The sequence below is a fragment of the Myxine glutinosa genome, chromosome 1 (genome assembly GCF_964187855.1).
Source record: "Myxine glutinosa chromosome 1, kmMyxGlut1.1, whole genome shotgun sequence".
Lineage (NCBI taxonomy): Eukaryota > Metazoa > Chordata > Myxini > Myxiniformes > Myxinidae > Myxine > Myxine glutinosa.
This window is the reverse complement of record NC_136261.1, coordinates 238,735,827-238,757,539: the sequence shown is the minus strand read 5'-3', so window position 1 is coordinate 238,757,539 and position 21,713 is coordinate 238,735,827. Positions and strand designations below refer to the sequence as shown.

Genomic DNA, 21,713 nt, shown 5'->3' with positions numbered 1-21,713 from the left:
CGAGGAGCTCCCGGTCAAACGTGCTGTATTTGAGCTCGTTCGGCCGGAGCTGCCGGCTGAAAAAAGCGAGTGGCTGCCAAACCCCGTTCACCCATTGCTCATGTACGGCGCCCACCGCGTAGTCGGAGGCATCCGTGGTGAGGGCGATGGGAGCGTTGAGCACTGGGTGAGCGAGCAGTGTTGCGTCGGCGAGGGCCCGCTTTGAGCGTTGGAAGGCCGCATCCATTGCTGCGGACCAGGCGATGTCGTGCTTGGCCGGCTTGCCCCGGAGGGCTTCGTAGAGGGGCCGCATGAGTTGAGCAGCGCGGGGCACGAAGCGGTGATAAAAATTCACCATTCCCAGGAATTCCTGCAGGGCCTTTATGGTGCGGGGACGCGGGAACGTGGTGATGGCCTCGACCTTGGTTGGCAGCGGCACGGCCCCGTTCTTGGTGATGTGGTGGCCCAAAAAATCAGCGGCCGTCGTGCCGAAGTGGCATTTGGCCGGGTTGACGATGAGGCCGTGCTCGCTGAGGCGCCCGAACAGTGTTCGGAGGTGGAGGAGGTGCTCGGCCCGGGACGTGCTGGCGACGAGGATGTCGTCCAGATAGACGAAAAGAAATGGCAGGTCGCGCAGCACGCCATCCATCAAGCATTGGAACGCCTGGGCCACGTTCTTGAGGCCAAACGGCATCCTCAAAAATTCGAACAGGCCGAACGGCATGATGACGGCCATCTTCGGGACGTCGGCCGGCCGGACAGGTACCTGGTGATATCCCCGTATGAGATCAATTTTCGAAAAAATGACCCGTCCCGCCAGACGGGCGGAGAAGTCTTGGATATGCGGGATCGGGTACCTGTCGGGGGTGGTAGCGTCATTGAGACGGCGGTAGTCGCCACACGGGAGCCATCCACCCCCCGGCTTTGGCACGATGTGCAGTGGCGAGGCCCACGCGCTATCGGAGCGCCGCACGATGCCGAGGTGCTCCAACGCGTCGAATTCGGCCTTCGCTACGGCGAGCTTGGCTGGGTCGAGGCGGCGGGCCCTGGCGTAGACCGGCGGGCCCGTGGTTGGTATGTGGTGCTCGATCCCATGCCGTACTGCGACGGCCGAAAACGTCGGCCGCGTGAGGGCCGGGAACTCCGTGAGCAGGCGAGCAAACTCGTTCGCCGCCGGGACGGTGCATGCCAGCTCGGTCGGCGCGGAGCTGCTCAATGTGCATACCAGGGAGCTGAAGGTTTCAGCGTTGATTAAACGACGCCGTTGGACGTCCACCAGCAGTCCGTGTGCGCAGAGGAAGTCGGCGCCTAGCAGAGCCATGGGCACGTTGGCGGTTACAAACGTCCAAGCAAAGCGTTGGCCGCCGAAGCAGAGGGTGACGTTGCGCGGGCCGAAGGTGCGGATAGTCGATCCGTTGGCCGCAACCAAGGAGGGGCCGCAAACCGCGGATTGCCTGTCCTGGTCAGAGGCGGGTATGACGCTCAGTTGGGCGCCGGTGTCGCACAGGAAGCGCCGTCCGGACGCTTTATCCGTGATGAACAGTAAGTTGCCCGTGTGGCCGGCGCTCATGGCTGGTAATGAACGCCGGCCCGGCCGTTTCCCGGCCTGCCGAAGGTGCACGGGGGTCGGCATGTCCGGGCCTTCTGTCCGAACCTGGCATGATAGTAACACCACGCTTGGGCAGGTGGAGGCCCCGGTCGTCGTGCTGGAGGTGGTCGGCTCGGTATAGCGGCCGCCAATTGCGTCGGCAGTTCGGCCATCGACCGTGCCGGGTGCTCGGGCGCCATGGGTGTTGCGTCGGACGGCGGTGGGTCCCATGTCGCCGCTGCGATGCGCTGCCCTGCGGCGGAGATCTTGTCGGCTTCTCTGGCAAAGGCCCGGGGATCTGTGATCGTCGTGCTTGCCAGGGCGAGGCGTACCGGGTTAGGCAGCTGACGGAGGAACAGCTCCCGGAACAGGAATGCCGGAGAGTGCTTGCCGAGCAGTGAAAGCATGTAGTCCATTCGCTCGGAAGGGCGCGTGTCGCCGAGCTCAGGCAGTTCGAGCAGGCGCCGTGCGCGTTCCGCCGATGGGAGGGCGAAAGCATCGAGGAGAAGCTTCTTAATCGCGCCGTATTTGTCAGCGGCTGGCGGGCTCTCGAGGAGGCTCAGGGCGCGAGCCGCGGTAGCCGACCCGAGCGCAGCTACCACATGGTGGAAGCGGGTGTCGTCGGCCGTGATGCCTCGCAGGGCGAACAGGGACTCCGCCTGTGCGAACCAAACCGCCGCGTGCGCCTCCCAGAAGGTAGGCAGTTTAAGGGCGACTGCCGTGTCCATGTCGATAGGTCACCAATGAAGGAGCTGGGGCTCCCACGTCGATCGGAAGAATGGACGCGACAAAAAGCTGGAATTCATCCGAGTTGCTTTAATCAAATCAAACACTCAGGCACTCTGAAAACCCGTTTATCGGGCAGCAATATATATCTATTATCCCAGGGGGTTTGCCCAGGCCCGGCGCCAGGGGGCGTGGCCCAGCGTCCTGGCTGCGGCCTGGAAAGTTGAGGGCGAGCCTGCCCGGGCGTCCTGGACGAGCCCGGCATGGTGATCGCTCCGCGTCCTTGATAGGTGCAAGGCGATTGCGAAAACCCAGCGGCAGCCGCTACAATACAGTATATATACATACATACATACTGCATACATTCATACATACGTACATACAGTGGCGTAGTGATGGGGGAGGGGGGCGACCGCACCAAGCGCGCAGTGGATGGGGCGCCAAATGACACCCTCAAAAAAAGTTTTCTTGCTCCATTTGTTTGTATTGTATATAAATGATAATACAACGAACTCGTGAGATCACGAGAAGTAACTTTAATAACCACGTTTTACAGTTTAAACTCCGTGCTACATGTCAATGTGTCATGTCGATGTTTACAAACTCTTTACATCCGAATTCACTTTTTTCGTAATTCCTATTTCTATCACCTCGCACAGATGTCAGTGAAGTTAGAAACCTTTACCCTTTACCCGATTCAAAGTTAGGGTTGTACCATTACAAAAATGGGGGGTGTTGTGGATTTATTTGTACAAAAGGCGGATGCGAATGCGTAAATAGGGTAAATTATGGACTATGGTAATCCGATAATGGTTCGAATCCATGTAAAGGCCTGAGAAACATCATGTAAGACGCTGATAGGGCAATGGTTAAAATCCAGTAATGGACTGAATCGGTTAATCTTTCACATGCAGTAATGGTTTGAATCTGGTAAAGGTTTGAATCGGGTAAACGTTTGAACAGGTTAAAGGTTTGAATCTGGTAAAGGTTTGAATCTGGTAAAGGTTTGAATCTGGTAAAGGTTTGAATCGGGTAAAAGTTTAAATCTGGTAAAGGTTTGAATCTGGTAAAGGTTTGAATCGGGTAAAGGATTGAATCTGGTAAAGGTTTGAATCGGTAAAGGTTTGAATCGGGTAAAGGTTTGAATCGGGTAAAGGTTTGAATCTGGTAAAGGTTTGAATCTGGTAAAGGTTTGAATCTGGTAAAGGTTTGAATCGGGTAAAGGTTTGAATCGGGTAAAGGTTTGAATCTGGTAAAGGTTTAAATCTGGTAAAGGTTTGAATAGGGTAAAATGATATGAGTATACTCCTTATAATGAGTGGATACCAGAGGAAATGAATGGCTCTTTCAGAGCTTGACAGGAAGGCGTACGTACCTGTGGTGACGTCACTGCGTGCACTCATTAGGTTGGAGAACTGAAATTATAGTTTGATTGGTTACTCCCGACCGCATCCAGGCAACTCCATATAATGAGTGGATACCAGAGGTAATGCACCGTGTGGCAGGCGGTGCTTATCGCTCCCATTAAGGTGCAGCGCTAGCTGTATGGGATACCTTAATGGCGGTTCACCACTGATTGTATGGAGTCGCATAATGACTGATATATATATATATATATATATATATATATATATATATATATATATATATATACAGACTTGGCATTTAATATGGAATATTTTTTTTGTGGGGGTGAATTTACTTTTCAAGATGACATAGAACCAAAAGTTCATTGGAATTATGTTTAAATTATTCTAGATTTTGTTAATGTGACCTTTAAAAGAAACAAAAACCACATTTGACATTTCGAAGCAAATAAATTGATCCTTGAAAGTGATGAAAACTGATATCGAACTCAATTCACGGACAGTACTGTGTTAAACTTCTGTACGTTTTCCAGAAGTATCTCTTGATTTTGCACATTAGCCAAAAAAATTTTCAACAAAAACAAAAGCTAAATTATGACTGGGATTACGGACAGTAAAATTACAGTTCAGTACTGCGTGTAACCCCCACGAGCATTCAGGAGAGCACGTACACGTCGAGGCATGCTGTTCACGAGATTTGCCAAGGTTTGGACAGGAATCGCTTGCCATGCAGTGACAATAATCTGCTGCAATTCACGCACAGAGATAGGCTGCTGGTCCAAGTTGTCGATTTGACGCGTTAATTCTGCCCACAACTTCTCTATCGGATACATATCCGGGGACATGGCAGGCCACTCCATATGCTCTACACCACGGTCAGCAAGAAAGTGTTGGATCATGCGAGCACGATGAGGCCGTGCATTGTCATCTTGGAAGACAAAGTTTCCTCGAAAGGCTGCACGAGCAAATGGAAGCAATGTTTCTTCCAGAATGACCCTGTACTTGAACTGGTTCAGGTTTCCATTCAGAACAACCAGGTCAGTTTTGCCCCCTGCATGAAAAGCAGCCCAAACGGTCACCCCACCACCTCCAGCTTGGACTCTTGGCACTATACAATCTTCGTTGTGGGCTTCATGCACTTGTCTGCGCACTCGGACGTGGCCATCTTGACGATAGACCAGAAATGTAGACTAGTCACTGAAGGTCACGTGATTCCAGTCTCCTGGCTGCCATTGACGGTGCTCTCTGGCCCACTGCAATTGGCGCTGGCTGTGTTGTCTGGTCAGGTGTGGCTTTCTCAGGGGATGCCTGGCACGATAGCCTGCTTGAACCAGTCGTTGGTTGACTCGCCTTCTGGATACAGGCACATTTGTCAGTTGCTGCCACTCAGCCCTAAGCCGATTAGCTGACTTGGTACGGCCATTGCAGACTAAGCGGTGCAGCTGGCGATCATCTCTCCTTGTAGTTCGGCGTGGACGTCCTGGCCTCGGTATTGGAGTAGGGACAACCCTCTGAGCAATTCGTTTCAGGATCTTTGACACCTGACCTTGAGTGATGCCATACTGCCGAGCAATAGCACGCTGTTTCATGCCAGAATTTGGTAAAGCCACCACTCCATGACAAACAGCATTGTCAAGTTGACGGACCATCTCCAGAGGAAGCGGCAATAACTCTTGTAGATGTGCAGCAGTTGTTTTCCACTAATGCAGAACGCAACAACCCTTATATACCCGATTGTGAAACCAATCGTCAAATGTACCTGTCCTTACATTTTGTCTCGCCACCTGTGATATAATCCTGTTATTGACTTCTTGCTGCGAAAGACAATCAGTGACATGGTTCTTTCAAAAAAGACATCACCGAAGCGTAAAAGAAACTCACCAGATTGATATACTGAGTTCAGAAAGTAAACCCAAGTCAAGAAAAAAAAAATATTCCATATTAAATGCCAAGTCTGTATATATATATATATATATATATACACAGACTTGGCATTTAATATGGAATATTTTTTTTGTGGGGGTGAACTTACTTTTCAAGATGTCTTAGAACCAAAAGTTCATTGGAATTATGTTGAAATTATTCTAGATTTTGTTAATGTGACCTTTAAAAGAAACAAAAACCACATTTGACATTTCGAAGCAAATAAATTGATGCTTGAAAGTGATGTAAACTGATATCGAACTCAATTCACGGACGGTACTGTGTTAAACTTCTGTACGTTTTCCATAAGTATCTCTTTATTTTGCACATTAGCCAAAAAAAATTTCACACAAACAAAAGTTCAATTACGACTGGGATTACGGACAGTAAAATTACAGTTCAGTACTTCGTGTAACCCCCACGAGCATTCAGGAGAGCACGTACACGTTGAGGCATGCTGTTCACGAGCTTTGCCAAGGTTTGGACAGGAATCGCTTGCCATGCAGTGACAATAGCCTGCTGCAATTCACGCACAGAGGTCGGCTGCTAGTCCAAGTTGTCGATTTGACGCGTTAATTCTGCCCACAAGTTCTCTATCGGATTCATATCCGGGGACATGGCAGGCCACCCCATATGCTCTACACCACGGTCAGCAAGAAAGTGTTGGATCATGCGAGCACGATGAGGCCGTGCATTGTCATCTTGGAAGACAAAGTTTCCTCGAAAGGCTGCAAGAGCAAATGGAAGCAATGTTTCTTCCAGAATGGCCCTGTACGTGAACTGGTTCAGGTTTCCATTCAGAACAACCAGGTCAGTTTTGCCCCCTGCATGAAAAGCAGCCCAAACAGTCACCCCACCACCTCCAGCTTGGACTCTTGGCACTATACAATCTTTGTTGTAGGCTTCATGCACTTGTCTGCGCACTCAGACGCGGCCATCTTGACGATAGACCAGAAATATAGACTCGTCACTGAAGATCACATGATTCCAGTGTCCTGGCTGCCATTGACGGTGCTCTCTGGCCCACTGCAATCGGCACTGGCAGTGTTGTCTGGTCAGGCGTGGCTTTCTCAGGGGACGCCTTGCACGATAGCCTGTTTGAACCAGTCGTTGGTTGACTGGCCTTCTGGATACAGGCACATTTGTCAGTTGCTGCCACTCAGCCCTAAGCCGATTAGCTGACTTGGTACGGCCATTGCGGACTAATCGGTGCAGCTGGCGATCATCCCTCCTTGTGATTCTGCCGGGACGTCCTGGCCTCGGTATTGGAGTAGGGACACCCCACTGAGCATTTCGTTTCAGGATCTGACACCTGACCTTGAGTGATGCCATACTGCCGAGCAATAGCACGCTCTTTCATGCTGTAATTTCGAAAAGCCACCACTCCATGACAAACAGCATTGTCGAGTTGACGGACCATCTCCAGAGGAAGCAGCAATAACTTTTGGAGATGTGCAGCAGTTGTTTTCCACTAATACAGAACGCAACAACCCTTGTATACCCGACTATGAAGCCAATCGTCAAATGCACCTGTCCGTACATTTTGCCACGCCACCTGTGATATAATCCTGTTGTTGACTTCTTGCTGCGACAGACAATCAGTGACATGCTTCTTTTAACAAAAAAATCACCAAAGTGGAAAAGAAACTCACCAGATTGATATACTGAGTTAAGAAAGTAAACCCAACTCAAGAAAAAAAAAAAATTCCATATTAAATGCCAAGTCTGTATATATATATACATATATATATATATATATATATATATATATATATATATATATATATATATATATATATATATATATATATCTATATATATAAAGCAGTAAAGTATGTTTGTTTGTTTGTCCTCTTATAACTCGAGAACTACTCATCGCAGAGAAAAACCAAAGGCATATTCGGAATCAGTACGTCTCAGACCAACTACAGCACACCTTAAATTTTAAAAAACTTCGGGTTTTAAAATTAGCGTATTAGCGCAGAAGCGCTAGCAGAAGAGGGAGGGAATCGAAGGGAGGGAGCGCAGCGCTCCCTCTAGCGCTTCGCAGCGCCAGCGCTTCTGTTAGCGTAATTAGTGTATTTCGGAACGTTAATTTTTCAACTTCATTATTCGGAATCAGTACGTCCCAGAGAAACTTCGTAATGTTAATTTTTCAACTTCATCCGATTGACATGGGACCAACGGCATGTGACAGAGAGTGAAACATACATGCTACATTTATTTGACGACAATGAGTTCCGACTTCCGGGTTCGTGCTGCCAACCCTGTTAGGCGCCTCTTGCGGCACACAGGGAATTACCAGTGAACTGGTACTCAATTTGCCGACCTCGGTAGGATGACAGGCTGAGTCAACCCCCCTGGTGTTAAGGGGGAGGAGGAGGGGAGGGGGAAGAGGAGGGGAGGGGAACAGGGGGGAGGGGGAGGGGGAGGGGGAGGGGGAGGGGGGGGAGGGGGAGAGGGAAGGGGTGGAGGGAGAGGGGGAAGGGGGGGAGGGGGAGGGCTATATATACTAGCTTGGCTCGGCTCACTGAAGCGTCGATACTGAGGAATGGGCTTATTTTAACTGAGGCTAATTGACTGCACCTGAGTTGCTGTGTTGTCATGATTTTCACCAATCATAATACAAACAATTACTTTGCACAAATGTATTTGTTGTGTTTGTGATATTACATTTTATAGGCAATTTAGGTTGAAGATTTAGGTTGAATGTTTCTTTTTTCAAGAAAGAACCCCTCCGCACATACATAGGGGAGGGGTAGGTGCAGACTGGAAGTTTGGGACGATTACATCTCACCACCACGTAATTCAAAACACCTCACCACCAAGTAATTCAAAACACCTCACCACCACGTAATTCAAAACACCTCACCACCAAGTAATTCAAAACACCTCACCACCACGTAATTCAAAACACCTCACCACCAAGTAATTCAAAACACCTCACCACCACGTAATTCAAAACACCTCACCACCACGTAATTCAAAACACCTCACCACCACGTAATTCAAAATACCTCACCACCACGTAATTCAAAATACCTCACCACCAAGTAATTCAAAACACCTCACTACCAAGTAATTTAAAACACCTCACAGCCATAAACCACGTAATAACAACACCTCACCACCACGAAATTAAAAACACCTCACCACCACGAAATTGAAAATACCTCACAGCCATCAAACACGTAATAAAAACACCTCACAGCCATAAAACACGTAATAAAAACACTTCACAGCCATACAACACATAATAAAAACACCTCACAGCCATAAAACACGTAATAAAAACACCTCACAGCCATAAAACACGTAATAAAAACACCTCACAGCCATAAAACACGTAATAAAAACACCTCACCACCACGAAAGTAAAAACACCTCACAGCCATAAAACACGTAATAAAACACCTCACAGCCATAAAACACGTAATAAAAACACCTCACAGCCATAAAACACGTAATAAAAACACCTCACAGCCATAAAACACGTAATAAAAACACCTCACCACCACGAAAGTAAAAACACTTCACAGCCATAAAACACGTAATAAAAACACCTCACAGCCATAAAACACGTAATAAAAACACCTCACAGCCATAAAACACGTAATAAAAACACCTCATAGCCATAAAACACGTAATAAAAACACCTCACAGCCATAAAACACGTAATAAAAACACCTCACAGCCATAAAACACGTAATAAAAACACCTCACAGCCATAAAACACGTAATAAAAACACCTCACCACCACGAAAGTAAAAACACCTCACAGCCATAAAACACGTAATAAAACACCTCACAGCCATAAAACACGTAATAAAAACACCTCACAGCCATAAAACACGTAATAAAAACACCTCACAGCCATAAAACACGTAATAAAAACACCTCACCACCACGAAAGTAAAAACACTTCACAGCCATAAAACACGTAATAAAAACACCTCACAGCCATAAAACACGTAATAAAAACACCTCACAGCCATAAAACACGTAATAAAAACACCTCATAGCCATAAAACACGTAATAAAAACACCTCACAGCCAAAACTGCCAAAATCAAGACTCTCTGCTCACCTTCACTCCTTCATTACTCTTTTCTCCCGCCTCTGGAACAAACTCCCTCACTCTCTTCAATCCCTCTCCTCCCTCCAGGTCTTCAAAACAATGACTGTTCACAACCATCTCTTATGATGAAGGTTCACCACCATCCCCCATCCAAAACCTTGATCTTTTCTATCCCCGTTAAAACACCACAAATCCACCTCTATAAATCCCCAAATTCTTTGCTGAAATTCCGAGAAGTGTTCATTTGCTTTATATCGTGTACCCCTCCCTCCTACCCCAGCTCTCCCCCTTCCACAGATGTCCTTGTTCTCTTTTGTTGTTGTGCTTGTGTACTTCCCTCTCTCCGCTCCCTTCATTGCATGTTTTATGTGTCTGTGCATGTTTTCATGTTCAATGTGTTAGCTCTTACACGAGCCTCGATTCTGTATAAAAAAAAACAAAATCACTCCTTTGTGTGTTTGTGTGTGTATGTTTGTGTGTGTCTGTGTGTGTGTGTGTGTGTGTGTGTGTTTGTCTGTCTGTGTGTTTGTGTGTGTGGGTGTGTGTGTGTTTGTCTGCCTGTCGCTCACTTTTACTTGCCTACGGGTCACAATTTTAAACCGATTTTCACGAAACTTCACCAAATGGTAGAGTTTGTGGTCCGCCAAAATCCTATATATTTTTGAGGTCAAAAGGTCAACATATTCCAAAGGTCAACCACTTTTTTCAAAATTCTAAAATCCTCAATTTTCATCTGATTGACTTGACATTTGAATAGGATTTTCATATCAGCTAACTGAATTCAACCACCAACTATTTTTGAGGTAAACATTGGCCAAAAGGTCAACATATGCGAAATTTCTAAAATTGTCAATTTTTATCCGATTAACTTAAAATTTGAAGACGATTTGCATATCAGGTCACTGAATTCAACCACAAATTCATTATTAGTGGTTACACATACACACACACACACACACACACACACACACACACACACACACACACACACACACACACACACACACACAGTAGTAGTAGGAACAGGAGTAGTAATAGGAGTAGCGGGGGGAGGAGTAGTATGAGGAGAAGTAGTAGGAGAAGTAGTATAGTAGAAACAGGAGTATAAAGAGGAGTAATTGGAGAAGTAGCAGAAGGAGTAGTAGGAGGAGTAACATGAGGAGTAGTTGGAGGCACAGTAGGAGGAGTAGCAGGAAGGGTATGAGTTGGAGGAAGAGGAATAGTAGGAGGCGTATTAGGAGGAGGAGGAGGAGTAGGAAAGGCGGTGGGAAAGGGGGGAGGAGGAGGAGGAGGAGGATGGGCGGAGGAAAAGGGGAGGAGGAGGAGTAGGATAGGCGGAGGGAAAGGGGGTGGAGGAGGAGTAGTCAGGCAACCAATTGAGAGGACGAGAGCTGCTGGTGTCTTTGGCCTATGCTTCGGCCTGGTTGACCGGTTACTTTTGACGACAACTCGGTGCTTACAGCTGAACGGAGTGGTTCGCAGGAGGTAGGTTTTTGTGTATTTTATTTTTAAGGTCTTGAGAATTAAAGGAAAGAGGTGTGCAGGGAAGAGAATATTGTTTCTGGGCTGGACTGGATTTGCGATTTTTGGACTTTGTGATAATGATCGTGTTTAAAATAAGACCTGGTTGGCGGTGTCGGCCGTGGTGTACGAGCGGGTCGGCCGTGGTGTACGAGCGGGTCGGCCGTGGTGTACGAACGGGTCGGCCGTGGTGTACGAGCGGGTCGGCCGTGGTGTACGAGCGGGTCGGCCGTGGTGTACGAGCGGGTCGGCCGTGGTGTACGAGCGGGTCGGCCGTGGTGTACGAGCGGGTCGGCCGTGGTGTACGAGCGGGTCGGCCGTGGTGTACGAGCGGGTCGGCCGTGGTGTACGAGCGGGTCGGCCGTGGTGTACGAGCGGGTCGGCCGTGGTGTACGAGCGGGTCGGCCGTGGTGTACGAGCGGGTCGGCCGTGGTGTACGAGCGGGTCGGCCGTGGTGTACGAGCGGGTCGGCCGTGGTGTACGAGCGGGTCGGCCGTGGTGTACGAGCGGGTCGGCCGTGGTGTACGTGCGGGTCGGCCGTGGTGTACGAGCGGGTCGGCCGTGGTGTACGAGCGGGTCGGCCGTGGTGTACGAGCGGGTCGGCCGTGGTGTACGAGCGGGTCGGCCGTGGTGTACGAGCGGGTCGGCCGTGGTGTACGTGCGGGTCGGCCGTGGTGTACGAGCGGGTCGGCCGTGGTGTACGCTCGGTATCGTCAGTACAGTACAATAGCAGAGAGTCTATGGTGTATGTTTTTGGAATTCTGCTTCCTCATGCAGTTTGCCTTCATCCCAGAAGCGTGTGTGTGTGTGTATATGTGTGTGTGTGTGTGTGTGTGTGTGTGTGTGTGTGTGTGTGTGTGTGTGTGTGTGTGTGTGTGTGTGTGTGTGTGTGTGTGTGTGTGTGTTGATTGTTATCTCCATATTCGGATTTCAGAAAGTGCAACGAAGTCCTCCCAGGACTCGACGTATCCGCCTCAGTTTCGGTAAAGGGGAATCATGATTCATGGACGAAGTTGTGATGTTTTCTTGTTCTCAAAGTTTTGTTCCGAGACCTTTTTTCCGGATGTTCCCCGAGCCTCGGACAGCTTCCAACTGCAGTTTGTTTGTTGTAATATTCCCAGGGATGGTTTCTAAGATATCCGTAAGGTTCTTCTTCAGCATCCAGTCGCCCCAATAATCACTGGTACAATGTCGACGTTCTTCAGCTTCCAGGTTCTTTTCACTGCATTTTTGATGTCCTGCTATTTGGTCATTTTCTTGATTTTCTGCGTTTTTAGGCCAAAATCGCTGCGTACTAACCCCTCAATTTAGTAATGCCTTCTTTTCCTTTGTGTACCTAAGTACGATATCCGGTTGCAGTGCTTTGTTACCCTGCACACACAAAGTAAAAAGTGACATTAAGCCATTGGTTCACTTTGTCTGACCGGCAGTCTATGATCATTGAACAACTTAATTTCAATTGAAATATTTTGAACACTGTAGAACACGAATGGGACCAAGCATCGGATCACGAACCTGCAGTTCAGCGGTACTTTGGCCTTTAATTTGGCAAATTGTACGGAATGTTGTCCCGATCGCACATGCGCACAGAGGAGTAAGGTAATTGTTTTTACTCTGTCTGTCTGCATGGCAGTCAAACGAAATTGTAAATCATTCCAAACAGGAAACTTACTGTTTTTAGGGACATTATAAAGGACACAAACAACAAGCACCAATTAATTATTACCCTCACCAGAGGAGAGGGTATTGCATTTGAGTCCGTTTGTCTGTCTGTTTGTCCGCACAGAATAAATGATTTTGTCTACAACCGTTGGTCTGATCGACAGGAAATTTTCACCATAGGTGCAACTCCACCTGTAGAATTTTTAAAAAAATGATAATTATGACGTCATAAGTCGCATGGTTCGGCCGCCATATTGGAAAAACCGAAAAACCTTGCACCTCTATATCTCGGAAAGCGCTGGATAGAAAAAATTGAGACATGGCTCATTGTAAAGAACTCTCAATGGGGAATAAAATATGTTAATGATGTCATAGGTGTCTCCATTATGACGTCATAATTCGACAAGTACAAAACTTCATCTGATCAAGATGAAATTTCTTGTGTCATGGAGGCATAAATTGGTGGAGAAAAAAATAATGATGACGTCATCAGTCACGTGGTTCGGCCGCCATATTTGTTTTAACACAAAAGCCTGAAAAACCACTGAAAATACATCCTGGTGAGGGTTTGCAATGTGATTGCTCTTTCTTTTTTTATCTTGTCAAATAGAGTGGTGGAATAAACACCACCTTGTTTAACACGTTAAATCGACGACGGAAAACTTCTGGGAATTTTTTTTCCCTACAGCCTTTAAAACTTTTATTTTATTTCCACTGAATTGCAGACTTGAACACTGTAGAACAAAATTCCCTTTTTGGCACTTCCAAAAACCTCCAGTTTAGCAATACCTGGAGAAAAAAAGATCACACCAGTTTACGCCATCTCGACCAATCAAATGTGCCGCTCGTGCTCTCAGCGTTGGGGAATATCGAGATCCAGCCAAAATTCCGGATTGTCGGAAACAGATTGTGGTCAGAAACGCAAAGCAAGATTTGAAACGTACACCACCATTCATCAAAGAACATTGTTGCGTACAAATAAATTAATGCAGAGAACCATAACGATCCCATTATTCCAATACCAGGCTGGCAGGATAGCCTTGAGCTTCTAGTCTGAGCTTGAATCTTGACCCAGCTATAAACTCCCACCCTGGTGTTTCGCCAAATGAGAGGAGACGTACTCAGATGGTCGTGCTCTTGTGCTTGGAATTGTATCCATTCCCTTTCCACAGTGTCTGTTTTTTGTGTGTTGTGCTTGCATGTGCATTGCATGTGCTGTGCCATATTGGACTCGTAGAAACACAACGTCAAGCTGAACCGACATCTGTTGACCTTTTTACATTTGCAGTTTGGACAAATCGATTTGATTTGTAAAATCTCCTTTTAAAAAATGTACAGTGCAGGATGGATTATCTAAATCATGTTGGGTGGCCTAATACTTATTTTGGTGATTTTGGTTGGGGGAGAGTGAGATGATGAGGCAAAGCAATGCTAACCTGTAATTTTTATTTTTTCATAATCTGTACTTGCATGATGATTGTCAAAAAAAAAAAAAAAGCTCCAGGCTGTCAAGGTGCACATGTATAGGTAGGCCAATCATTGCTGGAGCAATAATTACAGACAATCCTCCATAACCTCTCGCATCTGCTATTTTTGTTGCAAGTAATTGATCGGTGAAACCATCATTCATCATTTCATGTTCCTTTTTTCAATGCAGGGCTGCTGTGTATTTTCAATTAATCCAGCGATTGACTAATTTTCAAGAAACACCCGCTCCCTCCGGGACCATTGGCAAGTCACTCTCCCCTTCCTTACAAGGGGGGAGGTTGGGTTGTGCCCATGGCCTGACCCTAGGTACGACCAACACGTATGCAAAATGTGGTTGAGATCAGGCCAGCCCTGTTTGTTTTTTTTCTATGATTTTCAGATGTACATGCATACATACATACATGCATAGTTTGCATACATACATACATACATAGATACATACAATACATACATACATACATACATACATACAATTTCCTTATTAGTCCCCTACTCAGAGGGGATTATAGGTTTGCTCCCCGTCTGTCCGTCCCACCTGTGGTTTTCTGCACTTTCTTTCCATACCCATTAATATTGTTGCGAATATGGAATTTGGCCTCCATATCCGCTTGTAAATATTCCCCTATTTTCCCCAATACTCCCCAACTATCCCCAATCCCCCATTCCCTAGTCCCATTGTCTGTAAACAACAATCAGTAGAGCCGACCTTCCCCTTATTCCCCCATTAAATGTCGTGCCCAGGTCCACCGCACCACACGTAGACAACTTTTGGACATCTTGCTAGTTATTCTTAGTCTATGTCAGTTAAGGCCTCGTTTCCATTAATTATGACTCTTCGTTGCACCAGAATGTGATTATATGGCATCAGTAGTGAGTTTAGGACCTTTCCCATACCTCCTTCCATCTTCTTCCCCAACAATTACAACAACAACAGAGGAGATGGCGGCGGCGCGGGGGAGGATGCGTCCTCACACCGGCTCGATTAGCGCCATTGACCACGCGCTCCACGGGGTTACCACGGAGGGGCTGGCTGTCAGCTCCTCCTCAAGGGCGGAGCCTGGTAACCCCCCGCACCCAATCAGAAGGGCGGACCGATTCCATCTGGGGCGGCGCTAACGAGCCGAGGGCGTGTCACTCCCCGCCGGATATACGCGGCCCCGCGCCGGATGTGACAAGAGATGCGCCCCCAGCTGGAGAAAGAGGTACCTGCGAGCGCTGAGTCAGATGCGCCCCGCCTGAGAAAGAACGTTGCCTGCGATCGCTGAGAGGAAGAGAACCCGCCTGTGAAAGAACGTTACCTCCGAGCGCTGTGACCTCCCCGCATCTTTGGACCGGACCGAACCGTGTTGATTCTGCCCCGAGCACAGGTGCACCTGGAGCCACCGATACCTGCCTTTCCCTGCCATCAACCCCCGTGTGAGTCAGCCGTTGTCCCGTTTATCTGTCGTCTGTCCGGGGTCAATATAAGAGTGTGTCTAAGTGCCTGTCTTCCTGTGATATACCTCTAGCCCCTGTAATCTAACCTTTCCGTACGAATATAATTGAGAATCGAAACATTGGTGTCTGTCATTATAATCCAGCCGTGTGTCTTCTTTTTCCTTATTGAGCCAGCGTGGCGCGGCTTCGTCAACGTTCGAGTACAATCGGGTAATTTGTGCGGACACGACGGCCATTCCGCTCGGCCCATCTTAACATCAAAGTCGTGTCTGTAACAATATATTCAACTGATCCTGTTCCTAAGTTCTACAATTCAATTCAACATACCCATTCAACTGAATACAACAACAACAACAACAACAACATGCATTTTAAGGCCATTTTCCCTGCTAGAGCGGGGGTTAGCCTTGCGGTCCCCATGACGATCTTCTCCATTTTGCCCTATTTTCTGCATCTCTCCTTGTTAACCCCCTTGCCCGCATTTCTTCTTCCACCATCTTTAGCCAAGTCTTTCTCGGTCTTCCCCATCCTCTACTTCCTTCTACATTAACTTCCATCACTCTTCTCAACCAGTCACTTTCATCCTTCCTCAACACATGACCAAACCATCTCAACCTGTTCCTCTTCACAGCATCAATCACAGGCAATATTCCCATCATCTTTCGCAATTCATCATTTGTCTTCCTCTCTCTCAACGATACTCCGCACATCCATCGAACCATTCGCATTTCCACCCTTTCCAGCCTTCGTTGCTGCTCTACGTTCATTACCCATGTCTCGCTCCCATAAATCATAACACTTCTCACACATGCAGCATACACCTTTCCCTTCAGCTTCAGCGACACTCTCCTCCTCATCAGCACGCCACTCAGTTCCCGAAACTTCTTCCATGCACATCTCACTCGAGCAACCGTTGCCGAGTCTGATCCACCTTCTCCATTCAGCATGTCTCCGAGGTAGCAAAATGTTTTCACACCTTCCAGCTTCACGCCGTCTCCAAGATCCAACTCAACATTTCCTCCATCTGCAGCTCCCTCTGTGCACACCTTACATTTGAATGTAGCTGCCACACTGGTAAATGACCCTCTCAGACCACTACATTTTTGATGAACCCACTCAGCGCACATTGTACATTGAATGGAGTTCACTCCGACACCCTTCCTGCACACAGCACACGGCCACTTCCCAGTTCTTTCCAGCTCACCACATGCTTTACCAATTGACATCAGCTTCAGACCTTTTGTCTCCATACATTCCTTCCACTTGTTCATCTTTTCCTTCAGTCCATCCATACTTTCCGCAATCAACACCAGATCATCTGCATACAACAACTCCCACGGTAAACCCTCCTTTACGTTCTGAGCCAGCACCTCCATCACAGCTACAAATAGTAGTGGACTTAGTACCGACCCCTGATGCACTCCCACCTTCACCTCAAACTCACCACTGTTCCCGTCCTTCGTCCTTACAGCTTTGCGCGCTCTTTTGTACATTGCCATCACTACTCTGATCAACCATTCCTCCACTCCTAACTTCCTCAATGCCCATGTCAATACTTTGCGTGGAACCCTATCGAATGCTTTCTCCAGATCAACAAACCCAAAAAACAACTTCTTCCTCTTCTCCATGTACTTCTCCTGCAACTGCCTCACAATGAAAAGCGCATCTGTCGTTCCTCTTCCTGGCATAAATCCAAACTGCATTTTGTCGATCTTCACTTTCTTCCTTATCCTCCTCTCCAACACCCTTTCCAATACCTTCATTCCATGCTCCAATAACTTTATCGCTCGGTACGAGCCACACTCCAGAGGGTCACCTTTCCCTTTGTATAGAGGGACGAGGCTGCTCAGTTCCCAAACCACTGGAATGCGGCCTTCTTTCACCACCAGATTACAGATCTCTGTCATTCTCTACACACCCCAACTTCCTGCTGCCTTCAACATATCTCCCACAACTCCCGTCGGCCCTCCCGCTTTTCCACTCTTCATTGCTTTTATCATGTAACCATGTAACATGTATGTATGTAACATGTATCATGTAACATTTATTTTATCATGTAACCCTGGTGTTGGGCTAGCGGCTAGGGTGTCAGCTTAGGATCCTAGGATCCTGGGTTCGAAACCCGGTCGATCGCTGAATTAACGCCAGGGGGGTTGACTCAGCCTGTCATCCTTCTGAGGTCGGCTAATTGAGTACCAGTTCACTGGTAATTCCCTGCTTGTCGTTAAAGGCGGCAAAAAGGGTTGGCGTCAGGAAGGGCATCCGGCCGTAAAACATTGCTTCAAAAAGGGGACCGAAAAACAACAACTACCACGGTTCCCGAAAAAGGCCAACCCCCGCTTGCGGGGAAAAATGGCCTCTAAAGGTGGTTTTATTGCTTTTATCGCTTGATGAATGATGATGATGATGATGATGATGCTTTATCGTTGAATACAGAGAATGAATGGGATGGCAACATAGAGAGTAACCCAGTTTTAGGACCGGCAGAGAAGATAACTGAGAAGGAAGTTGAGGAAGCGATAAAAGCAATAAAGGTGTTTTATTGCTTTTATCGCTTCCTCAACTTCCTTCTCAGTTATCTTCTCTGCCGGTCCTAAAACTGGGTTACTCTCTATGTTGCCATCCCATTCATTCTCTGTATTCAACAGCATTTCCATATATCTTTTCCATCTTCCTTTAATTCCATCTGGGTCGACAACGATTTGTCCCACTTCATCCTTCAAGCAACTCACCCCCATCACGTCACACCTCTCTTTCGCTATGTGCTTTGCAATCCTGAATACTGCTATCTGACCCTCTTCTGAATCCAAGCGTTCTCCGAACATTTTCCTACATGCCTCCTGCGCCTTTGCTACCTCTTTCTTTGCAGCCTTCCTGGCTGCCTTATAACTTTCATGCTCTGCTGTTTCTGCTCCCGTACCCTTCGCCTTCTGCCACTCCTTGAACTTCTTCCTCTTCTCGTCAATCCTCTTTCCAACTTCAACATCCCACCACCATGTTTCCGAGTGCCTCGGTGGTCCTTTTGTCCATCCACATACCTCACCAACGGCTCCCAACAGACTAGCTTTCATTGACATCCAACCACTTTCAAGCTCAACCACATCATCCTCTACCCTACTCAGCCTCTCTTTTAATGCCTCCCTTACTGTCACCTCTTTCAACCTCCACACCTTCATTCTCGGTTGGTACTTCACCCGCCGAGCTCTCCTCACACCTTTCACCCTTATGTCGCAGACAACCAAGTGGTGCTGTGAAACAGCCTCCTCTCCCGGGATCACCTTTGTGTCCCGGAGGTGCCCCCTATCTCGCCTACGCACCTTCAGGTAGTCAACGGTTGTCGTCGACCCACCTGACGTGTATGTAACAAGCTTATTATCCTCTTTCTGGAACTGAGTATTACAAATCAACAAATCAGCTCCATCAGCAAACTCCAAAATCCTTTCACCTTCTCCATTTCTCACATCATATCCGTAACCCCCATGAACTCCCTCAAAACCATCCATACTCCTTCCCACATGTCCATTCAGGTCTCCTCCCACCACAACAACTTCCTCATCTTTCATGTTTTCCATCAGCTTCTCTATCGCACACCAGAACATGTCCTTCTCTTCATCGCTTCGACCAACCTGCGGAACATATCCCGAGATGACGTTCACCAAGAGCTTTCCAATCATCATTTTCACCATCATCAACCTATCACTCACTCTAGTCACACTCACCACACTGTCTACAAACTCCTCAGAAAACAGGACACCAACACCATTCACGCCCTCCGGGCACCCTTGCCACACAAACTTGTATTTCTGTCCCTGCCTACCCTTCACCATTCTCACACCACTTCCCTTCCATCTCGTCTCTTGCACACAACATATGTCCACTCTTCTTCTGACCAATACTTCCACCACTTCTCCTGATCTCACTGTCATTGTCCCTACATTCCATGTCCCAAACCTCAGAAACCGATCTCCACTTCAGGCTGCACCCTGCCCATATGTACTTGTAATTGTCATGGTTCTCTTTTTGAGGCAATGTTTTTATGGCCGGATGCCCTTTCTGACGCCAACCCTCTTAGTCGTCTCTTACGACACGCAGGGATACGGTGTACCTATTCTGACCAGGGTACACACTGGGAAACGTTTAAAACATGGAAATCTGGCGGGGGGGGGGGGGGGGGGGGTGGCGTCAGCATCACGGCTGCGGTTTAAACATATTCCAACAATATCCAAACAGAACCATGAAAAACAATCCGGGAAAAGTCTCCAAGCGAGAACGTGGATTTGAGAAAGAAGGAGCAGAGGCGGAAGAAAAACGAGATACAGGGGATGGGGCACAAGCCGAGATGAGGAGGAGAGCGAACAAGCACTTGTCCGGGAGGAGAGAAAGAATCAATATAGAATTCTTTGTCTAGGGAGGTGAGGTGAGGGGGAGAAAACAAAATAAAAGAAACGAGCAATACAGCGAAGGAAATAACCCAAACCGACAAAACACCGACGGGGGGAGGGAAGCCCCAAGTCACCAGGCTGCGCACGAGGTACGACCCAGAAAACGATTAATTACACAAGTTTGCACGAACCACAAACCAACACCAACTAGAAACACACAATAACACGTACACAGCAAAATAACCAGTGGAAATTTGACAAAGACAAGAATGGGAAAACACTCAAACTTCGATGCCGTGGAGAGCTCGAAGCACGCCTCACTCGCCCGAGGAACCGGAAGTCATAAAATCTGAATGATATAACTGATATAATGATATAATGATATAAAACTGAATGAATAATATAAATAATATATTCAACTTCCCATACCCAAAACTGAAACTACATGACTTTATTCAGATAACTTGCAGAACAAGTTTGAGTTTTGGGGAGTTCCACCAATTTCTCAGAGTTATGCCCTTTTTGATTGGAACAAGAACATTAATTAGAACCCGTAGGGGACATGTATTGCAAAGCCGCAGGCAGGTTGGTGGTCTTTCCGTCTTCTACCGACTCCTCTCTGGCCTTGCCCTCCCCAGCTCTCTCTGGGCTCTGTCCCCCAAATATTCCTACAGGTCACACAAGATCTGCCTGCAACCCTCTTATGGTTAAACTGCCAAAATCAAGACTTTCTGCTCACCTTCACTCCTTCATTCCTCTTTTCTCCCGCCTCTGGAACAAACTCCCTCACTCTCTTCAATCCCACTCCACCCTCCAGGTCTTTAAAACAGCTGTTCACCACCATCTCTTATCCTCCCCCATCCAAAACCTTGATCTTTTCTACCCCCGCTAATTTCGGTCCCCTTGTGTTTTATACCTCTTCCCCCCCCCCCCCCCCCCTTCCCACGCCTCCTCCCCCCAAGCCCTCTCCCTCCCACACTTCTCCCTGCTCTCAAATGTTGTGGTTGTGTGCTTCCCCTTCTCTCCCCATCTTGTCTTCCGCTCCCTCTTTTTGTATGTTTTGTTTGTCTGGTTGATTTGTTTGTGAAATAAATGTTAGCTCTTTCACGAGCCTCGATTCAGTATACAAAAAAAGAAGAAGCAAATGTCCCTCTTGTTTAATGTAGTGGGATAGTAAGGCTCATGGAAGATGGAAGTGACAGTTGGTAATGTAGTCAACAGACTGACAGCGGTGCCATCGCTGGGAATGAACAAACAGGAAATGAGGAGAGAGTGAAGGAGAGGGAACACAGTATCCTGGAAACAAGAGGTTTTTCAGATAGAAAGTAGAGGCTCATGGAAGAGCTAAAGCACAGAACGGATCAGAACGCAACAGAACAAAAATAATAGTACTGTAAAAAGATAGGGGAAACGTCAAAAGCAGGGATGGGGGACAAAATGGAGGGAGACGGATGAATATAGCTGTTATTTATCCCAGCTAATCCAACTGTTAACCCTACCTCGTTCCCCTCCCTCACCCCATGCCCACCTCTTTCTAAATTTCCAATATTTCCTTCTTGAGAG

General features: G+C 47.5%; 1 protein-coding gene across 2 annotated transcripts in view; it reads left to right on the top strand.

The window, feature by feature from the left end:
* Nucleotides 1-10,996: 10,996 nt before the first annotated feature.
* Nucleotides 10,997-21,713, top strand: part of LOC137435312 (BTB/POZ domain-containing protein 7) — a 106,036-nt gene continuing 95,319 nt past the window's right edge. Inside the window, exon 1 of one of the 2 annotated variants that reach the window (XM_068128993.2) lies at nt 10,997-11,145. The gene's annotated coding sequence lies outside the window, so the exon portion shown is untranslated. The remainder of the gene's footprint in view (nt 11,146-21,713) is intronic. The other variant, XM_068129002.2, reaches the window with a different exon arrangement.